The sequence below is a fragment of the Herpailurus yagouaroundi genome, unplaced genomic scaffold, assembly GCF_014898765.1.
Source record: "Herpailurus yagouaroundi ecotype Mexico unplaced genomic scaffold, PumYag 186, whole genome shotgun sequence".
Lineage (NCBI taxonomy): Eukaryota > Metazoa > Chordata > Mammalia > Carnivora > Felidae > Herpailurus > Herpailurus yagouaroundi.
The window spans coordinates 12,455,625-12,475,626 of NW_024412417.1; the positions used below are offsets into that span (position 1 = coordinate 12,455,625).

General features: G+C 41.2%; 1 long non-coding RNA gene across 1 annotated transcript in view; it reads right to left on the reverse strand.

Annotated features, from left to right (window-relative positions):
* Window positions 1–6: 6 nt before the first annotated feature.
* LOC121042784 (uncharacterized) overlaps window positions 7–20,002 on the reverse strand; it is a 144,849-nt gene continuing 124,853 nt past the window's right edge. Inside the window, exon 5 of the long non-coding RNA XR_005796438.1 lies at window positions 7–615. This is a non-coding gene — a long non-coding RNA (uncharacterized LOC121042784). The remainder of the gene's footprint in view (window positions 616–20,002) is intronic.

Consider the following 20,002-nt stretch of genomic DNA (forward strand, 5'->3'; position numbering starts at 1 on the left):
CCCGCCGCACCCCGTCGCCAGGCGGGGCCAACCTGAGCGCGCAGCCCCTCCCTTCCTCCCTTCCGCCGCCGGGGCTCTACCTGCTGGCTCGCGGAAAGCGGCCTTAGCCCTTTTAAGGCTCGGAATAGGGAGTGAGGCGTCCGGCCCCGGAGTGTGGGCTGAGTGACGGGAAGGTTTTCCAATCGGGGCCTCGGGATGTGCGCGCTGTGACAGCTGCGAGGGGACAATGGGGGCGCCAAGCGGGGGTGAGGTGGGTCGGGCGGGGCGGAGCTGGCGGGAGGTGAGGCCTGGAAGGAGAGGCCGCCGCTTTCAGAAAGCCTACAACTCCCGAGAGGAGACGGCAGCCCGAGGGTTCGGGTGATCCTGGAAACCGTAACACGAAGAGAGGCAAAGAGCGGAGGTTGGACCGTACTGACTCGTTTCTCGTAGATCAGATTTTTCCATCCAAATCATGCGTCCAATTGAAGACTTGATGTTGCAGTGATTTAAAACCTAAAGATCATTCATTACCTGTTTTCTCCTGAAGCAAGGTTTGCGGGACGTGGTAGTTCCCAGGGACCCCGCTGACCCAGCGGGCAGTGGAAGGGGGCCGCAGGCAGGGCCAGGAGCGAGGACCTGGAGCCAGGAAGAGGGTAAAGTGAGGAGCGGAAATTGCAGGTGCCGCACCAACGGGCGGACCTAAAACGGTAGAGCCTCCGCCCAGTCAACTTAAGGAAGTTCAAAGAGATACATCGACGGTGTAAAATGCCTCTGCCTCTTACTGCCTTTAAATGTGTTAGAGCTAAGAAAAGATGAGCGCTTGGATGAGCTGCAAAACCAGTTGCAAAAGTCCTCTAAGTTTATAGTTGCAGTGAGAACTCAGAAATCTTCCTACTACCTTTTGCACACTCCATCTTGGCCTTAACAGATTTTTCCAACCTATCCTTTTTTTTTTTTCCTCCTCATAAATGTACTCTTTAACCCCCATCCCCTATTTCCCCCATCTCCCTCCCCTCCCTCCCTCCCCTCTGGTAACCATCAGTTCTCTATCGTTCAGAGTCTTTCTTGGGCTGTCTCTTTTTTTCTTCCCAACATACCTTTATTGAGCACCTACTAGGAGGCCTGCCTTGAGGCACAGCTGACAAAGGAGCCTCTGAAGAGTTCAGCCTCAAGTTGTCCAGAGGATTGAATTTGTCAATAGCAGACACGTAAAATCTTTCCTCGCTCTTGCGGCGCCTTGTCTGTTCTGTATGTTGGATACAGTGTTTCTAACACAGACTGGTCTGCAAATTACGTTTTGCCTGAAGTTCCCGCTGGCATTTTAGACAGTAAAGCACAAACCAGGAAGAGAGTTTTCCAGTTTCAGGGTTTTTTATTGGGGCCCCCCCCCCGTTTCCGCATCAGGACAGATTCATGCTAGGCTGAATGGGTGAACAAATTGATCAGGGTTATATTTCTGAGATGGTAAAGTCACTGTTCTTTGACTCCCAAGTAAATTCTTTGTGAGAGTGACTCAAAGGAACTATTTCAAAACCCTTTCCTTTTAAGTTCTCTTTGCTTTTGTGCTAGGCATGGCACCAGAAAGTTGACAGAAGATATTGTTAAATCTTACTTAAAAGGGAAATTGATGTTTCTCTAATCTCAACAATGTGTGTAGGTAGAACATATGCCTTTTTGTTTTAGAGGAGGTTTAGGAATTTCTATGCATTAATAAATTGTGGATTTACCTTAGGAAACCGTTAAATTAGGCGTTGGCTTCATGTTTTAAAGAGCAAGGCATGTGTGTAGGAAACAATAGGAAGTATTAGGTTTTGTTTTTGTTTTTGTTTTAGTATTAGGTTTTACATACTCGAATCAAGGAATTTGAGTTCATGGAATAAAGGGGTAATGAGGTTGCAGGGAGGCAAGAATAGAGAAAGTCCCAAAAGCCCCGAGTGATAAGTATATCAAGGAATAGGAATATCTATGGCAAGGATAAAGGCAAAACGAAGAATGAAGAGGACCCATGAACTTGAGCTGGGGAGAATTACTGGGAGAATTTCATGTAGCCTGACCTGTTTTATTTCCTTCACTGTTCAACTTTGTTGCCTCAGTCAACTTGCTCAACCCTCTGTGCCTTGATTGCCACATCAATAAAATACTGGTAATAAACACACTTAACTTGTTAAGTGGTGAAGATTAAATGAAGTTTTGTATATATGTAGTATATAAGTGTCTTATAGAAGTAGTTATAAGATACATAGAAGTCATTATAATCTTATACTGCTTAGCACCATTCATTGCGAAAAGTAATTGAACTATTATTCATTTATAAGCAGACATGTCTCTACTGTTCAAAGGGTTGTGAAGGCAAAATGAAACTATTTAAAATGTCTTTAAAAAGTGAGATATAAAGATGTTCCCTCTGGAAAGGCAAATTTGTGTGAGTTTGTCAGGACTAATGAGACTTAAGGGATAAGACAGTGAATATTTCTCCGTTCATGTACAAGGGACTGTAATGATGTCTTCACATCTATGCCATACATTAAAATAAGAAAGAGTTCAGGAGAATTTGCAAAAGTGCATCATTCAAATTGGAAAAACCTCGAAAGATCAACTCTCCTGATAAGCAGCAGTTACATGATCTTTTAAATTTAATCTCCATTCAGGTTCTAATCTCACGTTAATATTATGATTCAATTGGAAAAATGCAGCATGGTTTAATGGACTTCGGAGTCGGGACTGGGTACAAATCTTCGTTTGTCAATCAGGCTTTTATATAACCTCAGGCTACTAAATGGGACACAATACCCAATTCCATCAGATTATTGCAAACTTTGAGGAAGAAAGGAGAGTGCTACACATTGTGCTCTAGATCACGATTATCTATGGTTGGAATAATCTAGAGTTTGTTGCAGAGGCCGACTTCACCAAACCCATTTTGCTGTCAGGGCCACAGCTAGATTCCATTGCTCAGGTCTCCCTTGCAGTTAGGCATGGCCATGTGAGTGAGCGCTAACTAATGACATATGACCAATGTGAAGGGCTCCACTTGTAGGCCTGTCCCATAAACTTCCTCTGTGGACCTCTGGTCAGTCCCTGAATAGACCTCTATCTGCCAAATGAATGGAAAGGATTCCAAGTCTTTAGAGGGACCATGAAATGAAAGGAGCCTGGAAAAAGCCTTTCCCTGGCTTTCCCTGAAAGCCTTTCCCTGACCATTTTAGACTTTATTAAGGGATAACTTCTAATTTTTAAGCCACTGAGATTTAGGATTTATCTCCTAACAGCTAGCACTTGTGATACTGTAGATGGCATTGGCAAGTCCAAAGCATGAAAACATTTAAGAAAAAAAGGGGGGGGGTGGTTTGGGAAGAGAAACAAATGAAATTAGGGAGTAAGAAAAAGGAACCTGATCTTGTGATAAAAGGCAGTTTTAAATATTCTCAACTACTCTATTGACTTCTAGAATGACCTTAGAAAAGCAGGGTTTCCTTTCTTAATGCTAAATCAAACTGATAGTCTCACTACTTTATTTTCTTAATTTGCCAATTAACAAAAAGTAAAATAAAGCTACCATATGATCCAGTAATTGCAATACTGGGTATTTACCCAAAGTACACAAAAACAGTAATTTGAGGGGCATCTGGGTGGCTCAGTTAGGCGTCTTTTCTCTTGATTTCAGCTCAAGTCATGATCTCATGGTTGTGAGACAGAGCCCTGCATAGGGTTCCACACTGGGCACGGACCCTGCTTAAGATTCTCTCTCCCTCTGCCCCTCCCCGTATCGTGAGTACACTCTCCCTCTCAAAAAAAACCAAAACTCCCCACTAATTTGAAAGGATATATGCCTCCCTATGTTTATTGCAGCATTATTTACAATAGCCAAGATATGGAAGCAACCCAAGAATCCACTGATAGATGAATGGAGAAAGAAGTGGTATTATTCAAGTAGGGATATAAAAAAGAACGAAACCTTCCCATTGAGAGCAACATGGACAGATCTAAAGAGCATAATGCTAAGCAAAATAAGTCAGTCAGAGAAAGACAAATACCATATGATTTCACTCCTATGTGGAATTTAAGAAACAAAAAGAAAAAGTGACAAACCAAAAAACAGACTCTTCACTACAGAGAACAAACAGATGGTTCCCAGAGGAGAGGTGGGGGTGGGGTGGGGTGAAGAGTACACTTATTTTTTTTAATTTATTCTTTTTAAGTAATCTCTATGCCCAGCATGGGGATCAAACTCATGACCCCAAGATTAAGAGTCGTATGTCCTACTGACTGAGCCAGGTGCCCCAAGAGTACACTTATCTTGATGAGCACTGAGTAATGTATAGAATTGTTGAATCACTATATTCTACTCTTAAAACTAGCGTAGCACTGTATGTTAATTATCCTGGCATGAAAATAAAATTTTAATTAAATACACTATTTACTTGATGCCGTCCTCATTCCTCTGCCTCTTTAGCTTTTTTTCTTTTTTAGTTATATTTTTTTCAGCCTATACCTTTTAACTCTAGCCCCACATCCTAGACTCTAGGCCTATGCTCTGTGATACTTTGGTCATAGATGGGGTTTTTTGCATATCGACCTAAAAAATAAAACTGTAAACGAAACCAAGCCAACTTTGAGCTTTCATACATCAATAAGCACTTAATGAGGACCCACAGGTTGGGGTTATGTTGCTCGTTGGGAATATAAATGTGTAGATCATGGTCCCTTCCTGAAAGAGCTCACAGTCACATTCATCCTATAAATTACTGATGTGATTATCAGCAAAGTCAATTTTGCTTTCTTGCTTCCCATGACATTTTTAGTTCTCCAGTGAAAATTTTAGTTTCCTTACATTCTTAACTGTTGGATAGACATCATATCTCTTTGCATTCTCTTAAGGACAGAGACATTTTCTAGAGCATTCTTTTCCTGTGGTTAAGTCATTTCCAGATATATGCTCTTCCTTGGAATCTTTAGATTGTGTTATATTTCCTTGTACTGTAGAAATTTTGGTCCCTTTTACGTTGTGATGATTGTTTTCCTATTACATGTCAGCGAGGGAAGTTCCTTCCAGTCTGAGTTGGCCAACTGACGGATGAAATTTCGTCTGCTTCTCCTTACCATCCTCTTGAAAACTCTTAGGCCTAAAGTTGTAGGAGCCTGCAAGTACCTGCTCCCTTGGCCAAATTCTGGACTCCAGTAGACATTTACATTTATCACGTGTTGAGCAACCGCCATGACAAGATCTTGTCCTGTCCCTGCTGTCTAGTTGTCTGCAACAAGGAGAATTTATGTTGTCAAGAATCAGAGGCTGTGTGTGTGTGTGTGTTTTAAACAGCTGTGTTAAATGTAAAAACTACAAGTGTGATTACTGTGGGCTGTCAGTGTTCTTCCACATGCTGCTTTATTTGCACTTCCTTATTCCTGGGGTCTGTCCATCACATTTTGTAACCAGCCACTCCTGCCTCCCTAGCTCTCTGTACTTTTGTTGTACCTTCTTTGGGGATTTGTAGATTTTGACCGAATAACAGTTTGAAGGCTTAACTTCTTCCTACCACCTTTGCCCTTTTTTTTTCAGAGGATAAATTATCCATGATACAATTTCTAGATTCAACCTCCTCTGCCCTGTATAGTCAGTGGAAATTCCTCTTGAAAATATTTGGTTGACTCTTATTTTTCAAAAAGTCTTACATGATATTTTAATGCGAAGATGGGAAAGATTGTAGCAAGAAACTCGACACCATTTTAACATCTTAACCCTTAAGAGTCCAGAGTCCAGTCACTTATACACACACACACACACACACAAATATATATATATATATATATATATATAAATTTTTAAAAAAGAGACAACAGGCTCCAAATGGAGTCACTTGTGCTTAGCCCACATTACTAAACCAAGACTTAATACCTAATGTAATTGCATTTTCAGCTTCTCCTGGGAATGTAATCTTAACTAGTCAGTCTGGAATTTCCCGGTCAGCACTACTAAGGTAATTCACCTGATAGACCCCTGCCATCCCCAAAAGGAAGGTGACGTTGCCCCAAACAATCCACTCTTTGCTTCTACCCCCTTTTGTTTTGTCCCACCTCCTTCTGCCTATAAAAGTCTTTTATTTTGTAGAGTTCTTTGGAGCTTTCTATAGGCTAGATAGGACTCGACCTGATTTATGAATTGTTGAATAAAGATAATAGGATTTTTAAAATTTAATCAGTTAAATTGTCTTTTAACATACGTATAGTTTTTTAACATATATTTAGTAGAATTTATTTTTTTATTGCAGTTTTACACTCACAGCACAATTGAGAAGGTACAGAGATTTCCTATATATCCTTGCCCCAATTCATGCATAGCCTCCCCTATTTTCAACATCTCCTACCAGAATGGTATACCTGTTAAAATTCATAAAATTAATTTGTGAAAAGTGAATAGTATATTTTGTCAAGATACATTCACAAATCATTATCACCCGAAGCCCACAGTTTACATTAGAGTTCACTCCTGGTGTTATACATTCTATGAGTTTGGACAAATGTATAATGACATGTATCCACTATTACAGTATCATACAAATCATATATCATATCATATATATCATATAGTAACATACAAAAATCCTCTGCTCCACTTATTCATCTCTCTTTTTTTAATCTATGGCAACCACTGATGTTTATATTGTCTCCATAGTTTTGTCTTTTCCAGAATGTCCCAGAGTTGCAATCATAGAGTATATAGCCTTTTCACACTGGCTTCTTTCACTTAGTAAATATGCATGTAAGTTTCCTCCATGTCCTTTCATGGCTTTCCTTCACGGCATTTTCTTTCTTTTTAGTGCTGAATAATATTCCATAGTCTGGATGTACCACAGTTTATTTACCTACTTGTTTCCAGGTTTCAGCAATTATAAATAAAGCTCATCTACTTTGAGGAAATACCACGGAAAGCCATTGCTGGATCATATACTAAGAGTATGTTTAGTTTTGTAAGAAACTGACAACCTGTCTTCCACAGAGACTGTACTATTTTGCCTTCCCACCATCAATGAATGAGAGTTCCTATGGCTCTACATCCTTATTTGCATTTGGTGTTGTCACTGTTCTGGATTTTGGCCATTCTAATAGGTATGTAGGGGCATTGATGTTTGAATTTGCATTTCCTTGAGGACATACAATGCGGAACATCTTAGCATATACTTATTTGCCATCTGTATATCTTCTTTGGTGAGGTGTCTGTTAAAGTCTTTGGTCCACTTTTTAATCTTGGTTGGTTGTTTTCTCATTGTTGAGTTTTAGGAGTTCTTTGTGTATTTCGGGATCACAGTCCTTTATCAGATATGTCTTTTGCAAATATTTTATATGTGGTTTGTCTTCTCATTCTCTTGATCTGCTAAGTTTTTTAATGTATCACGTTTTTACACTTTGTAAAAGCACAGGTAAAGATTTTAATTTGGTGTTAATATTAGAATAGCTTTTGGAAGTTACCACTGAGATTAGAGGTGCAGAAATGAAGACACTGGTGTATAATACATACCAGGAATTTTGTCTGAATTCAAGAGTCATTTCATATGAGAGGTACACTTTGCACAAAGAAAAATGAGAAAAAAATACAGGTACTACCACGTCTGCTCACAAGTGGAGCTTGTCGCCAGGTGACAAGGGCTCGAGGAAGGTAAAGACAGCCGGGAAACACAGTTTCAAAAGTGCCTAATTTGCAATTCAGAAGTGATCAGTAGCAATCATGGAGTGAAAGGTCAGAAAAAGACTTTGTTCCTTCCTGGCACGTATTTCAGTCCTGGAGTACCCAAGAACAAGCAAAGGGAACATTTGGAATTCATTACGGATTTAAAATATAATAAGAATGCATACATATCAGAAGACACTTAAAAAAAAATTCCCCCTCTAGTAAAACAGGCATCTGGAAAAGGAATCAAGGGCAATGTGAATTTCTGGCAGTTTTCCCAGGACCTGATGTAAAATTTTTCCTGGACCTGAGAGTAGAATTTCTGTTTTCTAGTTCTCCCGGTCTTCCTCTGGGGCAATTGCTCCCAACCTGAAATTATTTTTAGGAGGAGTTCACACACTTTCTTGACCATAAAATCCTCAGGAATCCTTGAAATATTCTTTCAATGTTTCAGCAACTTGATAGGAAATTTGAACCAAACCCACTCCATGGGACAAAAGATGGTTACTCTGGGTAAGTCAGATGTGTGTTTTTGACGTGACTAACTCTCATACAGTTAATGCCTCACTTATTTGTTAAACATTGATTTTTTTTTTTTCAATCAGGCTAATATATAGTTAGCGGGCTTCAGGCTTGAACTATTAAAAAAATGAATAAGTAACAGCTAGAGGAACATTTGAATCGGTATGTGACCAGCGGAAAGAAAGGACACATGCGTAGAACTATTTCTCTAAACCACCATTTGTTAAAAGATCTATCTAAGCAGTTTATAAGATGAGGTCACCTTCCTTTTGTAACTTTCCTATCACAGCAGCACAGCTAGCAATCGCTTATGCACTCGAGCAGCGAGCAGCATAAATAAGTTAAAATATATCAGCTAGGCAGCATCTGTAGATGCGAGAAGGTAGGGATTAAAAACAGTACGAAGGTCACTCTCTAGAAAGAACAATTAACCCTGAGCTGCTGACAAAAAAAAAAAAAAAAGGCTTGATTGTTTTATTTATTTTTTTTTTTAATTTTTTTTTTCAACGTTTATTTATTTTTGGGACAGAGAGAGACAGAGCATGCACAGGCGAGGGGCAGAGAGAGAGGGAGACACAGAATCAGAAACAGGCTCCAGGCTCTGAGCCATCAGCCCAGAGCCCGACGCGGGGCTCGAACTCACGGACCGCGAGATCGTGACCTGGCTGAAGTCGGATGCCCAACCGACTGCGCCACCCAGGCGCCCCAGGCTTGATTGTTTTATTAGAGTAAGTTGAGAGTCAGAGGTCAGGAAGAAGTGGGTGTTGTACTTGACCAAGAATAAAGGGAATGTTTAAATGCAGGGAAAGCTCCTAATGTCTTCTGCACAGACCGAAAGGAGAGCGTGTTCTATGATGAAACTTTGGTTATGATATCCTACTGCTCTCCTTTGCTGAAACATCTCAAAGGCCTTTCTAGAAGGGCAAGTAAATATGATCAGGACCAGGGGATTCTGGAATGTCAGTGAAACATGCAACATGACCATGGACACAGGCTTTCATCATCTTTAGGAAAACAGAACACCACCGAAGGATCTGGGTTCTGGAAAGACCACATTTATTCTTTCATTCATTCTTGAACAGATGTTTGTTGAATAGCTATTTAGATACCAGAAGTTAACTGGTACTGAGAGTGGAAAGATGGAAATGAAAAAGATACTTCTGGACCACAGTGGAATCACATTTTAGTGGGAAAGGCAAATATATTCCATTAGCCATGTCCTTATAAGTAATTGGTAAAGATTGGTTGCATGGAAGAAAGATGAATAAATGGGCTTTTAAAAGAATAGAATAGCATTTTGGAGATTACTAATACTACTATTTATGAATAATAACATGAATAAGTGAAATTCACTGATGAACACATTCTCAGTATTTATTTAAATACAGAAATACCAGGAAGTATTTCTCTATTCATTAAAGCTGAGTAAGTTTTCTTTATGTTCATTTCTCTGCAAAGGACCCTGATAGAGATTTGGTTAGTGATGAAATGAGATAAGGGGTAAAATGAGAAGAGAGATGAGACTTGGGTAATCCACTTGTGTATAAATACTGAAAATAAATGGGACATCATCATTTTTGAAATATTTACTTGACTCGGTACAGATTCAAGACATAAATTTAGAAAGGGCTACTACAATTCAAATATCATCTTCCAGTCTATTTCTGAAAAAATATAGGATATTTTTCAAATAAAGGATCATATACAAATGATATACAAATATCAAATATATTTTGATACATTGATAAATATATACAAATATAGAAAAAAACCCATATACAAATAAAGGATCATATACAACAACACAACCTATTATTTTCTGAAAGCCAAAATTTAACCCCTTGTGTCTTAGATCATTTCTATAGAATAAAAATAAAAAAGGTATACTTAAAACTACATACCAATAATAAGAGTTTTTTTTTTTTAAGTCATCTCAATGCTCAACATGGGGCTCAAACTCACAACCCCAAGACCAAGAATTGCATGTTTCACCAACTGAGCCAGCCAGGTGCCCCAATAATGAAGCTACTAATAATGAAGCATTCTTTTTTACCTTAACAGTGTGTCTTTCTCTTAAAAATTTAGCACCTAGCACGGTTTCTTAAAAAAAAAAAAAATTTCTATGTTTATTGAGTGAATGGTAATCAATGAGTTTTGGGTGTTTTAGTTTTCTTTTTATTTTTAGAGAGTGAGAGAGCATGAGTAGAGGGAGAGAGAGAGAGAGAGAGAGAGAGAGAGAGAGAATCCCAAGCAGGCTCCACACTCAGAGCCTGACACAGGGCTTGATCCCACAACCCTGGGATCATGACCTGAGCCGCAATCAAGAGTCAGATGCTCAACTAACTGAGACACCCAGCCACCCTGCAGATTTTTATAGACAAATTATATTTCTTGTTCAGACCTTTCAAGAAGATAGAGGCTTGAGAACTTTTGAAGGAAAAAATGTAAATGTGGCCTGTGGAAGAGTTTGCAAGTTTTGTCCAATATACCTTCCTCCTTTTTCCTTAGCAATATCAGTCCAATTTCTGATATACAGCTGGGCACCACGCTACCTGGAATACAACCCACATTTCTCACGGCCCATCCAGCAAGGTGGGCCCTGTAAATTAAGTGATGGCCAAGAGGTGGAAGGAGAGGTTTCAAGTTTGACTCTTGGCAAGGGTCCATAAGGGAAAGGGATGCCCACTGCTTTGTCCCTTCCCTTTCCTGCTGGCCAGAATGTGGATAGGAAGGGCTCTAGCAGCCACCCTGGGCCAGGTGGAACAGCAAAGCTGAAGTGGCCCGGGGCTCTCACAACACCTGGGAACTGTGGTACTAGCCGGAAACCACAAGCTGGTGTTGTTGTTGATAAGTAAAAGCTTACGTAATTAAGTCCCTGCTAATTGGGGTTTATGTCATATACATCAAACCTAATTCTGATCAATAGCTGTATAAAGAGCCCTAACATGGTTACCCGTTCTATGTACTTGTCATGGATTCTGTGACTCAAGGTTGAGGCTCAATTTGTTTTGGCTATAGGTGTCCAATTTATCTAGAACCATTTTTTTGGAAACGTTCTTCCATTGGATTTCTTTTGCACATTCGCCAAAAATCAGTTCGTCATGTTAGCGTGGGCCTATTTAGTTTATTCTTTTTATGTGCATTTTTAAAGTTTATTTATTTATTTTGATAGAGAGGGAGAGAGAGACCGCAAGCAGGGGAGGGTCAGATAGACAGGGGGACAGAAGATCCAAAGTGGGCTCTGTGCTGACTGCAGAGAGCCCTTCACAGAGCTCAAACCCACGCACCACAAGATCATGACCTGAGCCAAAGTCGGACACTGAACCAACTGAGCCACCCAGGCGCCCCTGGTTTGTTCTTTTTGTTACTGAATAGTATTCCATATATGGACATACTAATGTCTTTATCCATTCACTGAATGTTGGATATTTGGTTTTTTATTTTTGTTTTTGTTTTTGCTTTTCGCTATTATGAATAAAGCCGCTGGGAACACATACCAGTTTTTTACATGGACATTTGCTTTTGTTTCTCTTGGATAAATATCTAGGAGTAGGAGTGAGGGATTGTATGGTAAGTATATATTTAACTTTATAAGAAATTGCCAAACTGTTTTCCAAAGTGGCTACACTATTTTACATCCGCACAAGCAATGTGTGAGAGTTCCAATTGTTCTATATCCTTGTCAACATTTAGTATTGTCAGTCTCTTTGATTATAGCCACTCTAGTGGGTATGTAGTGCTATCTCATTGTGGTTTTAAAATCCATTTCCCTGGTATGCCTGGGTGGCTCAGTTGGTTAAGCATCCCACCCTTGGTTTGGGCTCAGGTCATGATCTTGTGGTTTTGTGAGTCTGATAGCACAGAGCCTGCTCGGAATTCTCTCTCTCTCTCTCTCTCTCTCTCTGCTCCTCCCCAGCTCAAGCAGTCTTTGTCTGTCTCAAAAATAAATGAACTTTAAAATGCATTTCCCTAATGACAAATGATGTTGGATATTGTTTTGTGTGCTTACTCACCATTTGTGCATCTTATCTTTTTCTCATTTTTAAATTTTTTTTTCAATGTTTTTATTTATTTTTGGGACAGAGAGAGACAGAGCATGAATGGGGGAAGGGCAGAGAGAGAGGGAGACACAGAATCGGAAACAGGCTCCAGGCTCCGAGCCATCAGCCCAGAGCCCGACGCGGGGCTCGAACTCACGGACCGCGAGATCGTGACCTGGCTGAAGTCGGACGCTTAACCGACTGCGCCACCCAGGCGCCCCTCTTTTTCTCATGTTTAATTTTACTTTTGGTCTTACTAATTATGTGTCTAAACAACACCAAATAAGTATTTTGAGGGAGCTTACTGTCAAAGGGATCTCAAAGTAGTTCTTCCAGGCTCAAAGGATCTTAGAGCTTTAAGAAAACAAAAGTCGCTCCTCATTTAAAAAGAGAGGGAGAGAGAGAACTTTGTAATTTATCTGGTGTGTGTGTATATTTGGATTTCCACGCACATACTTAGTTGCTTAAAGACCGATATGTAACTAACTAACTGAAAAAACAGTGCTTACTGTTCATTCTTTGGTGACGTAAAGTGAACGTGCTATTTTGGTGGTCATAGTGCTAACTGCATGTTGAAGGATTTAACTTCTTCAAGTCAGGGTTTTAGCATTTTAGTGAATAACTCTTCTAGGTAATCTTTCTGACTCCTCCCGAAGGTAATCATTCCTTCTTCTAACTTTGAAAAGCCTCTCTGTGCTGCAAAAGCTGCATCTCGGGACACGCCTTTTTTAGAAATAAGTGCCACAAGTCCAGAAGGTAATGGCACTAGAGAGGGATGGAAGGCAGTGGAATACTCTGTCTTGCTTTTCATTTCTCCCTTTTTTTTTTTTTTTAATGTTCAGTTATTTATTTTGACAGAGAAAGAGAGAGCAAGTTGGGGAGGGACAGAGAGGGGGAGAGAGAGAGAGAACCTCAAGCAGGCTCCACACGGATGCAGAGCCTGATGCACGGTTCAAACTCACGAACCATGAGATCATGACCTGAGCTGAAAACAAGAGTCAGACACTTGACTGAGCCGCCCAGGCGCCCCTTGCTTTTCATTTCTATCCAGTAGTTTAAAGACTGGTGGTAGATTTGAGACCAGGGTCCACCAGGCACTGTAAGACCTATGATGCCAACCCAGGAGTACAAGTTAATCACGCTGTCAAAGGTGTTAACCTACTAACACAGAGGGCAATTCCTCATTCCTCTACTTTCATTGCTTTTTAAAGCATATTTTACTAAAATAGAAGAGAGTTCGGTCAGCATCAGTTCTTTGGCAGTGAAATGTGCTGCCTCAGAGAGGGTAAGCTCCCCATCATTGGAGATATTCTGCCATATGGTGCGTGACATCTGACAGGAATGATGTGGAAGCCAGCAATCGGTTGCAATGTTTAATATCTTAATTTTATTTACTAATTAATTTGATCGAATTGCAATGCCCAGAGGCAGTTGGCCTAGTAAAGAGATTGGGTTAGAGAGTCTGACCTTCCGATCCTCAGTTTCAAAATGGCGATAATAGTACGAGGTAGAACATGAGAATTAGTGTTTTGTGAATAAAATGTCTGCCAATATGCTTGGCTCATAGTAGAGGGTCAATAAATAAGAATTCTTATTCTCATATTTCAGTCTTCCTTGTCTATAGCTTAAGTTAACCACTTAAACATTAGAAGTGATCATTGTGATAGGTGTTTATTTTTATTTTTACTTTAAAGTTTATTTATTTATTTTGAGAGAGAGAGAGAGAGAGAGAGCATGCGAGCAGGGAAGGGGCAGGGAGAGAGGGAGAGAGAATCCCAAGCAGTCTCCACAACTTGCAGAGCCCGATGCGGGGCTCGAACTCACAAGCTCTGAGATCGTGACCTGAGCAGAAACCAAGAACTGAAAACTCAACTGGCTGAGCCACCCATGCACCCCAGTGATAGGTTTTTATTTCAAGGTTACATTTTGTTATGGGTCGTTTTCAATAATTGGCCACTTATCACGTGCCAAGCTGTGTGCTAAGTGCTTTACATATAAATTCTCACAAAACTAATAGGAAGTAGGTTTCTTTATCCTTATTTCACAGGAAGCAGAGACACATAAAAGTGAAGTAACTTGCTCCAAATTCTTCAGTTAGTAAGAGGCAGAGATGGAATCCAAAGTCAAATCCTGACGCTGGTATTTTAACTGCTACTGTCCCCTGCCTGCCTTCTTTATTTTACTTGCATTTTAAGCTTGAACTAATCCAAAACTCGCCTGGCCTTAAACTTGCCCTCCACTATGTTTGCAGGTATCATTGAAGATATCATTTTATAAACGTATTGGAACCTACCATGTATAAACTTGAACAATATGTGATCTCTTTAGCATACCTACGTTTTCTACCCTATAGGCCGAAGACCTAGAAACTGGTTTCTTCCAACTGGTATTCCATTCAACAAATATAGATATAAAAAAATATCAAAAAATTCCCCCAAGGATTAGTGCGACAATGAACATTGGCATTTGCTAATGTTGATTTAAAAAAAAAATTTTTTTTTTTTTAACGTTTATTTATTTTTGAGACAGAGCACGAATGGGGGAGGGGCAGAGAGAGAGGGAGACACAGAATCGGAAACAGGCTCCAGGCTCTGAGCCGTCAGCCCAGAGCCTGACGCGGGGCTCGAACTCACGGACCGCGAGATCGTGACCTGGCTGAAGTCGGACGCTTAACCGACTGCGCCACCCAGGCGCCCCGCTAATGTTGATTTTTAATTAACATATTGAAAAGAAACGAACAGGTTTGAATATTATCTTTATAACTTTTTCTTATTTCTTTTCTTTTTCACCTTTGAACTTTTTTTTTAATGTTTATGTATTTTGAGAGAGAGAGAGAAAGAATGGAGGGAAGGGGCAGAGAGAGGGAGAGAGAGAATCCCAAGCAGGTTCCACACCTTCAGTGCAGAGCCCCATGTGGGGCTTGATCTCACAAACTATGAGATCATGACCTGAGCTGAAACCAAGGGTCGGACACTTAACCAACTGAGCCACTCAGGCACTCCTTCTTCACCTTTGAGCTTTTTAAAATGTTAATTTTCAAACTACAATTTAGATTGTGTTTCAAAAATTAAAATCCCCAGCAACACAACCTCTTAGTGATTCTCTTTTTCCATTTTAATCTGGCTCCTACCTGGGGAAAGCTCAAGGAAATAGATGTTTCTTATTGCATGACCTGAAGGTCAAAGAAGTCAAAGAAGTCACCCTGTAAGAGAGGGAAGAAATTACAGGAGCAAGGGCTCCCTGCTTCTAAGCTCTGTGTGTGTGTGTGTGTGTGTGTGTGTGCAGCTCAATTCTAGTTTTTGACTATGCTTTTAAGATTTTTACATATGGGGGAGTGCACAGATTTGGCATCAAATGGATGGTACTGTAAACAGTTCTATTTATATAGAATAACTTTAAACGAAACAGGGTCCTTTTAATTAGATTGTGAACCATTAGAGCCAAGGATGCTTTTCTTCTTTGTATCGCCTGCTGCGGGTGAAGAATATTGAATTCTCATTAAATCATAGAACCTGGACTTGAGAATTCACGTGGCCCAATTTCTCACTCAATAAATATGGCCTTTTGAATAGCCCAGTGATAGGAGTTTCCCATCTCAGGCAGCAACTAATTCTACTTCTGTTGAATACTTCTCATTATTATTTAAAAATTTTTTTAACTTATTTTCTTTTAATTTTTTTTTCAATATTTATTTTTGTGAGAGAGAGAGAGAAAGAGGGAGAGAGGCAGAGTGCAAGTGGGGCAGGGGCAGAGAGAGAGACAGACACAGAATCCTAAGTAGGCCCCAGGCTCTGAGCTGTCAGAACAGTTCAATGCGGGGCTTGAACCCATGAACCGTGAGATCATGACTTGGGCCAAAGTTGGACACTTCACACACTGAGCCACCCAGGCGCCCCTTGAAAGAACCAAGAAAGAAAAGAGAAAGAAAAAAATCCAACATTGAACCCAAACCTGGTGATTTGTACCCATTTTTCATTTTTTTCCCCACATGATGATCATTCAGGTTTTAACACATCATTTGTGTTTTCCTTTACACCTCTCCTCTGGGAACACGAGAATCACTGGGACGGGGGCAGTTTCTTGGGAGACTTTCACACGACAGCACACATCCCGGACTGGCATCTGACAAATCCTCAGGGCTAAGGGAAGAGAGCCCCTGCAGCAGCGAGGTTCTCTAGGAAGTTGAGGCTGAGAAAGAGACGTGCATATTGAGAGGGAGGAGTCTTCCACCGCAGAAAAGGGGAGGAAGCAGCTCCTGGAGGGCAGAGCAGCCAGAAAGCCATCAGACTGGCCCAAGCTGGCTAGCCCCATGACGAGGGCAGCACAGAGATTGCTGCTCAAGGAGTCTTGCACTGAGGGGAAACGGCCAGGCCCCTGCACCATTTTTTTTTTCTGTTTTTGGTGGGGGTTTCCCCCCCCCCCCCCCCCCGGGCCCCCAAGAGTGTGATCTTGTCTTGAAAAGCTGAGGCAGAGCCTCTCAGTTGCTGAGAGCTAGAGGGGATCAGACAGTGACACTCCCCACAGCTGGGCAGCGAGTCATTTCTGAAGTGAGCAGCACATTCTGCCTGCCCCGGAAGGGCGGTGGGGGGATGGGAGGGGGAGGGATGGAAGAATCTGACAGAGAAGTCTTGACAAGTCTTGATGAATGGTCAGTTATACAGGCGAGAGGTTGCAGGTAACCTTGATTACTAGGACAGCACTGCCATCAATAGACATAGCTTGGTTAGGAAACAGCCTCTTCCCAAGGTACCCACAGCTGCCTTTTACTGAAAGTAGCCTAATTATTTTCTGCATAAGTCGCCACGGCTTGTGCCTTCTATGTTGAGTGACTAACCATGCTCTTTCGCTGTGACTGATAGGGCTGGCCAGGGGATTGATCCACAGCCCATGGCAGCCATATGTAGGCTGAAGACGGCTTGATGTGAAACTGTCCATTCTGAATGGGGACGAAACAACTCAACACTCTCATTTTGGAAGGCTCAAATGTTAAGTGTCCAAGGAGAGCTTGAAGCAGGTGCTCAGGCTTTATTCTATTTTTTTTAATTTTTTTTAATGTTTATTTATTTTTGAGACAGAGAGAGACAGAGCATGAACAGGGGAGGGTCAGAGAGAGAGGGAGACACAGAATCTGAAACAGGCTCCAGGCTCTGAGCTGTCAGCACAGAGCCCGACGCGGGGCTCGAACTCACGGACCGCGAGATCATGACCTGAGCCGAAGTCGGCCGCCTAACCGACTGAGCCACCCAGGCGCCCCGACTCAGGCTTTATTCTAAAGGACACTAAGCTATTGTTCTTTTCTCCTGCTGCACTGAGTAGCCCAGAGACATGAGGAATCTAGAAGCCCGAAAGAAGCAACATGTCCTTTGCTACCCAATATCCTTGTAGTAAATCCCAATCATCACAGGTGATCTGGGCATATCACTTCCTTAAAAGAGTGTTTTTGAGTTCCAAAATGAGAGTGCTGATGGTTATTTCTTCTTTGTAAAAGTGGGTGAAAAAATGAAGCTTGGTCCGAAGCCTCTAAGAACTGTCCCTTAGTTCTTGGTTTGAGCAAAGTTGTACACTTTGGACATATCCAGCTTGTCTCCTCACCTCCCAAGGTTATTTTGCCCAGAGCAGGAGAGGTCACTAAATTTTGAATGTCAGGCTGCACTTTGATGGCATTCCAAAAAACAATCAGGCTACCCCAAAGTTGCCTAAAGTGATTATTTTCTGCATAATATTTTTCTACACTATTTTGCTCCCTCGCACTGAGTTCCAGAAAGATGGAGTGACTTGTGCAATAAACTTCTACTTTTGCTTTGCCATAAAATAGTCCTACCATCTGTGTTTTCACTCATTCATTTACATGTTTATTCGTTTTTGCACCCCCTACACCCCCACGACCACCATTGCACGTATCCTGCCCAACCGAGTTCAAATGCATTGAGTGGGCAGATATATTTTAGGGTCTTTGTAATTCTATCCTGCTCTTTGTAATTTTAATCATGTCACTCAAGAAGCCAGATGTGATGTTTGTGTGTGGCTTGGATAGGCTAAGGAGAGGCCTGGTTAGAATAAGGGATTACAGTTCTGCACCCACTTCCAATGTGTACAGAGATTTCCACCCCACACCACCAAGCAATTCTCAGACACCAGCTGGGTGTCCTATGATTCAACTGAATTCGGACACTATGTACTGGAAGAAAGCATCAGCTTCCATATGTTAAGGGCTCAGTACTCCAAGACGGCTCCCTCCCCCAATCTTCAGACTCCAGCCATCAGCCCAGGTTGTCAATTGCACTTCTGACCAATGGGCTGTAGATCAGAGGTTCCATGACACCCTTCTTGCATTCAATTAATTTGCTGGAATGGCTCAAAGAACTTGGAGAAACTTTCTCTTACCACATCACCACTGTGTTTATAAAAGCAGGTAACTCGGGAATAGCCAGATGGCAGAAGTTCATAGGGCAGGGCATAGGGAAGAGATCAGGAGCTTCCACTAACTCTGGGAGTGTGCCACTGTCCCCAAATCTCCATGTGTTCACCATGTGTTTTCTGAATCTTGTCCGTTTGGGTTTTTATGGAGGCTGCATTACTGATTACTACTACATTACTGCAAGACTGATTAGGTCATTGGCCATTGGTCACCAATGGCCAATGATTCAACCTCCAGCCCCTCTCCTTCCCCCAGAAATGCAGGGGATGGGACTGAAAGTTCCAACTCTCTTATCACTAGGTTGGTTCTCCTGGCAACCGGCCCCCATCCTTAGGCGCATTCCAAAAGTTGCCTTATTAACATCACAAAAGACACCTTTGTCACCCTCCTCACTTTGGAAATTCCAAGGGTTTTAGGAGCCAGAAATGTGAGGGACAAAGACCAAATGTATATTTCATATTATAAATCGCAACATCACAGGACTAATTACTTGCTTCGTAGCAGGACTTTTGTTTCCATTTTTAAAAAAATAAAAATATTCACCACAGGATCATCTTAGAGTGTCTCCATGTCTACATTTAAACTCTTTGATGTACCCAATTTGAATTTACACTTCATTGTCCTCAAAAAGTAGTGATCAAGTTAAGTAGATACAATATGCTTGAAATAACTGCTCTTCATAATTGTAGACGACACATAGCGATAGCTTCCCTTTTGTTTTTTTTTTTGCTTTTATATGGCTAAAAATACTTGAAAAAACTGAAGAAACACGGACGCATGACTTAAAAGAGGCCAAGAGGCTCTCAAAATGAGGACTGAGGATCTAAAATAATCTGCCACTTTATGTCACGCCAACCATAAACGCAAGCCACTTTCACACTAAGGGTAAACGAGACATGGTGAAAACACCTTTGGAGTATGATTCTCAAGTACAGTAATGTGGACATGATAGAGCAGGTACTATTTTGCCCCATTTGGTGAAAGGAAGAAACAGACCATGGTTTTCTCCTACATTTTCACTGTTTTAAGTAGCTATTATTTTCACAGGATTCACAACTCAAAAGGTGCTATGCAAGATGCAGGGAAAAGTCTCCCTCCCACCCCATCCCAGGGGAACGTGAACCTTCCTTGGTGTTTGACAGACACCTCCTTGCCCAGCACTCACCACCTCCGTTCATTGGCTCATTCAACAAATATTTACTGAGACTTATCTAGTGCTAGGCACTACTCACAGGTGTAAGGATACAACAGACAATAAAACAAAAACCCTGATCGTCTGGAACTGACACCTTAGGGGTGTAGGGGGCAGAAAACAAGGAAAAGTAAAATATACAGTATGTCTGATGGTGAGAAGTGCTATCCAGGATAAGGAGCACCAGA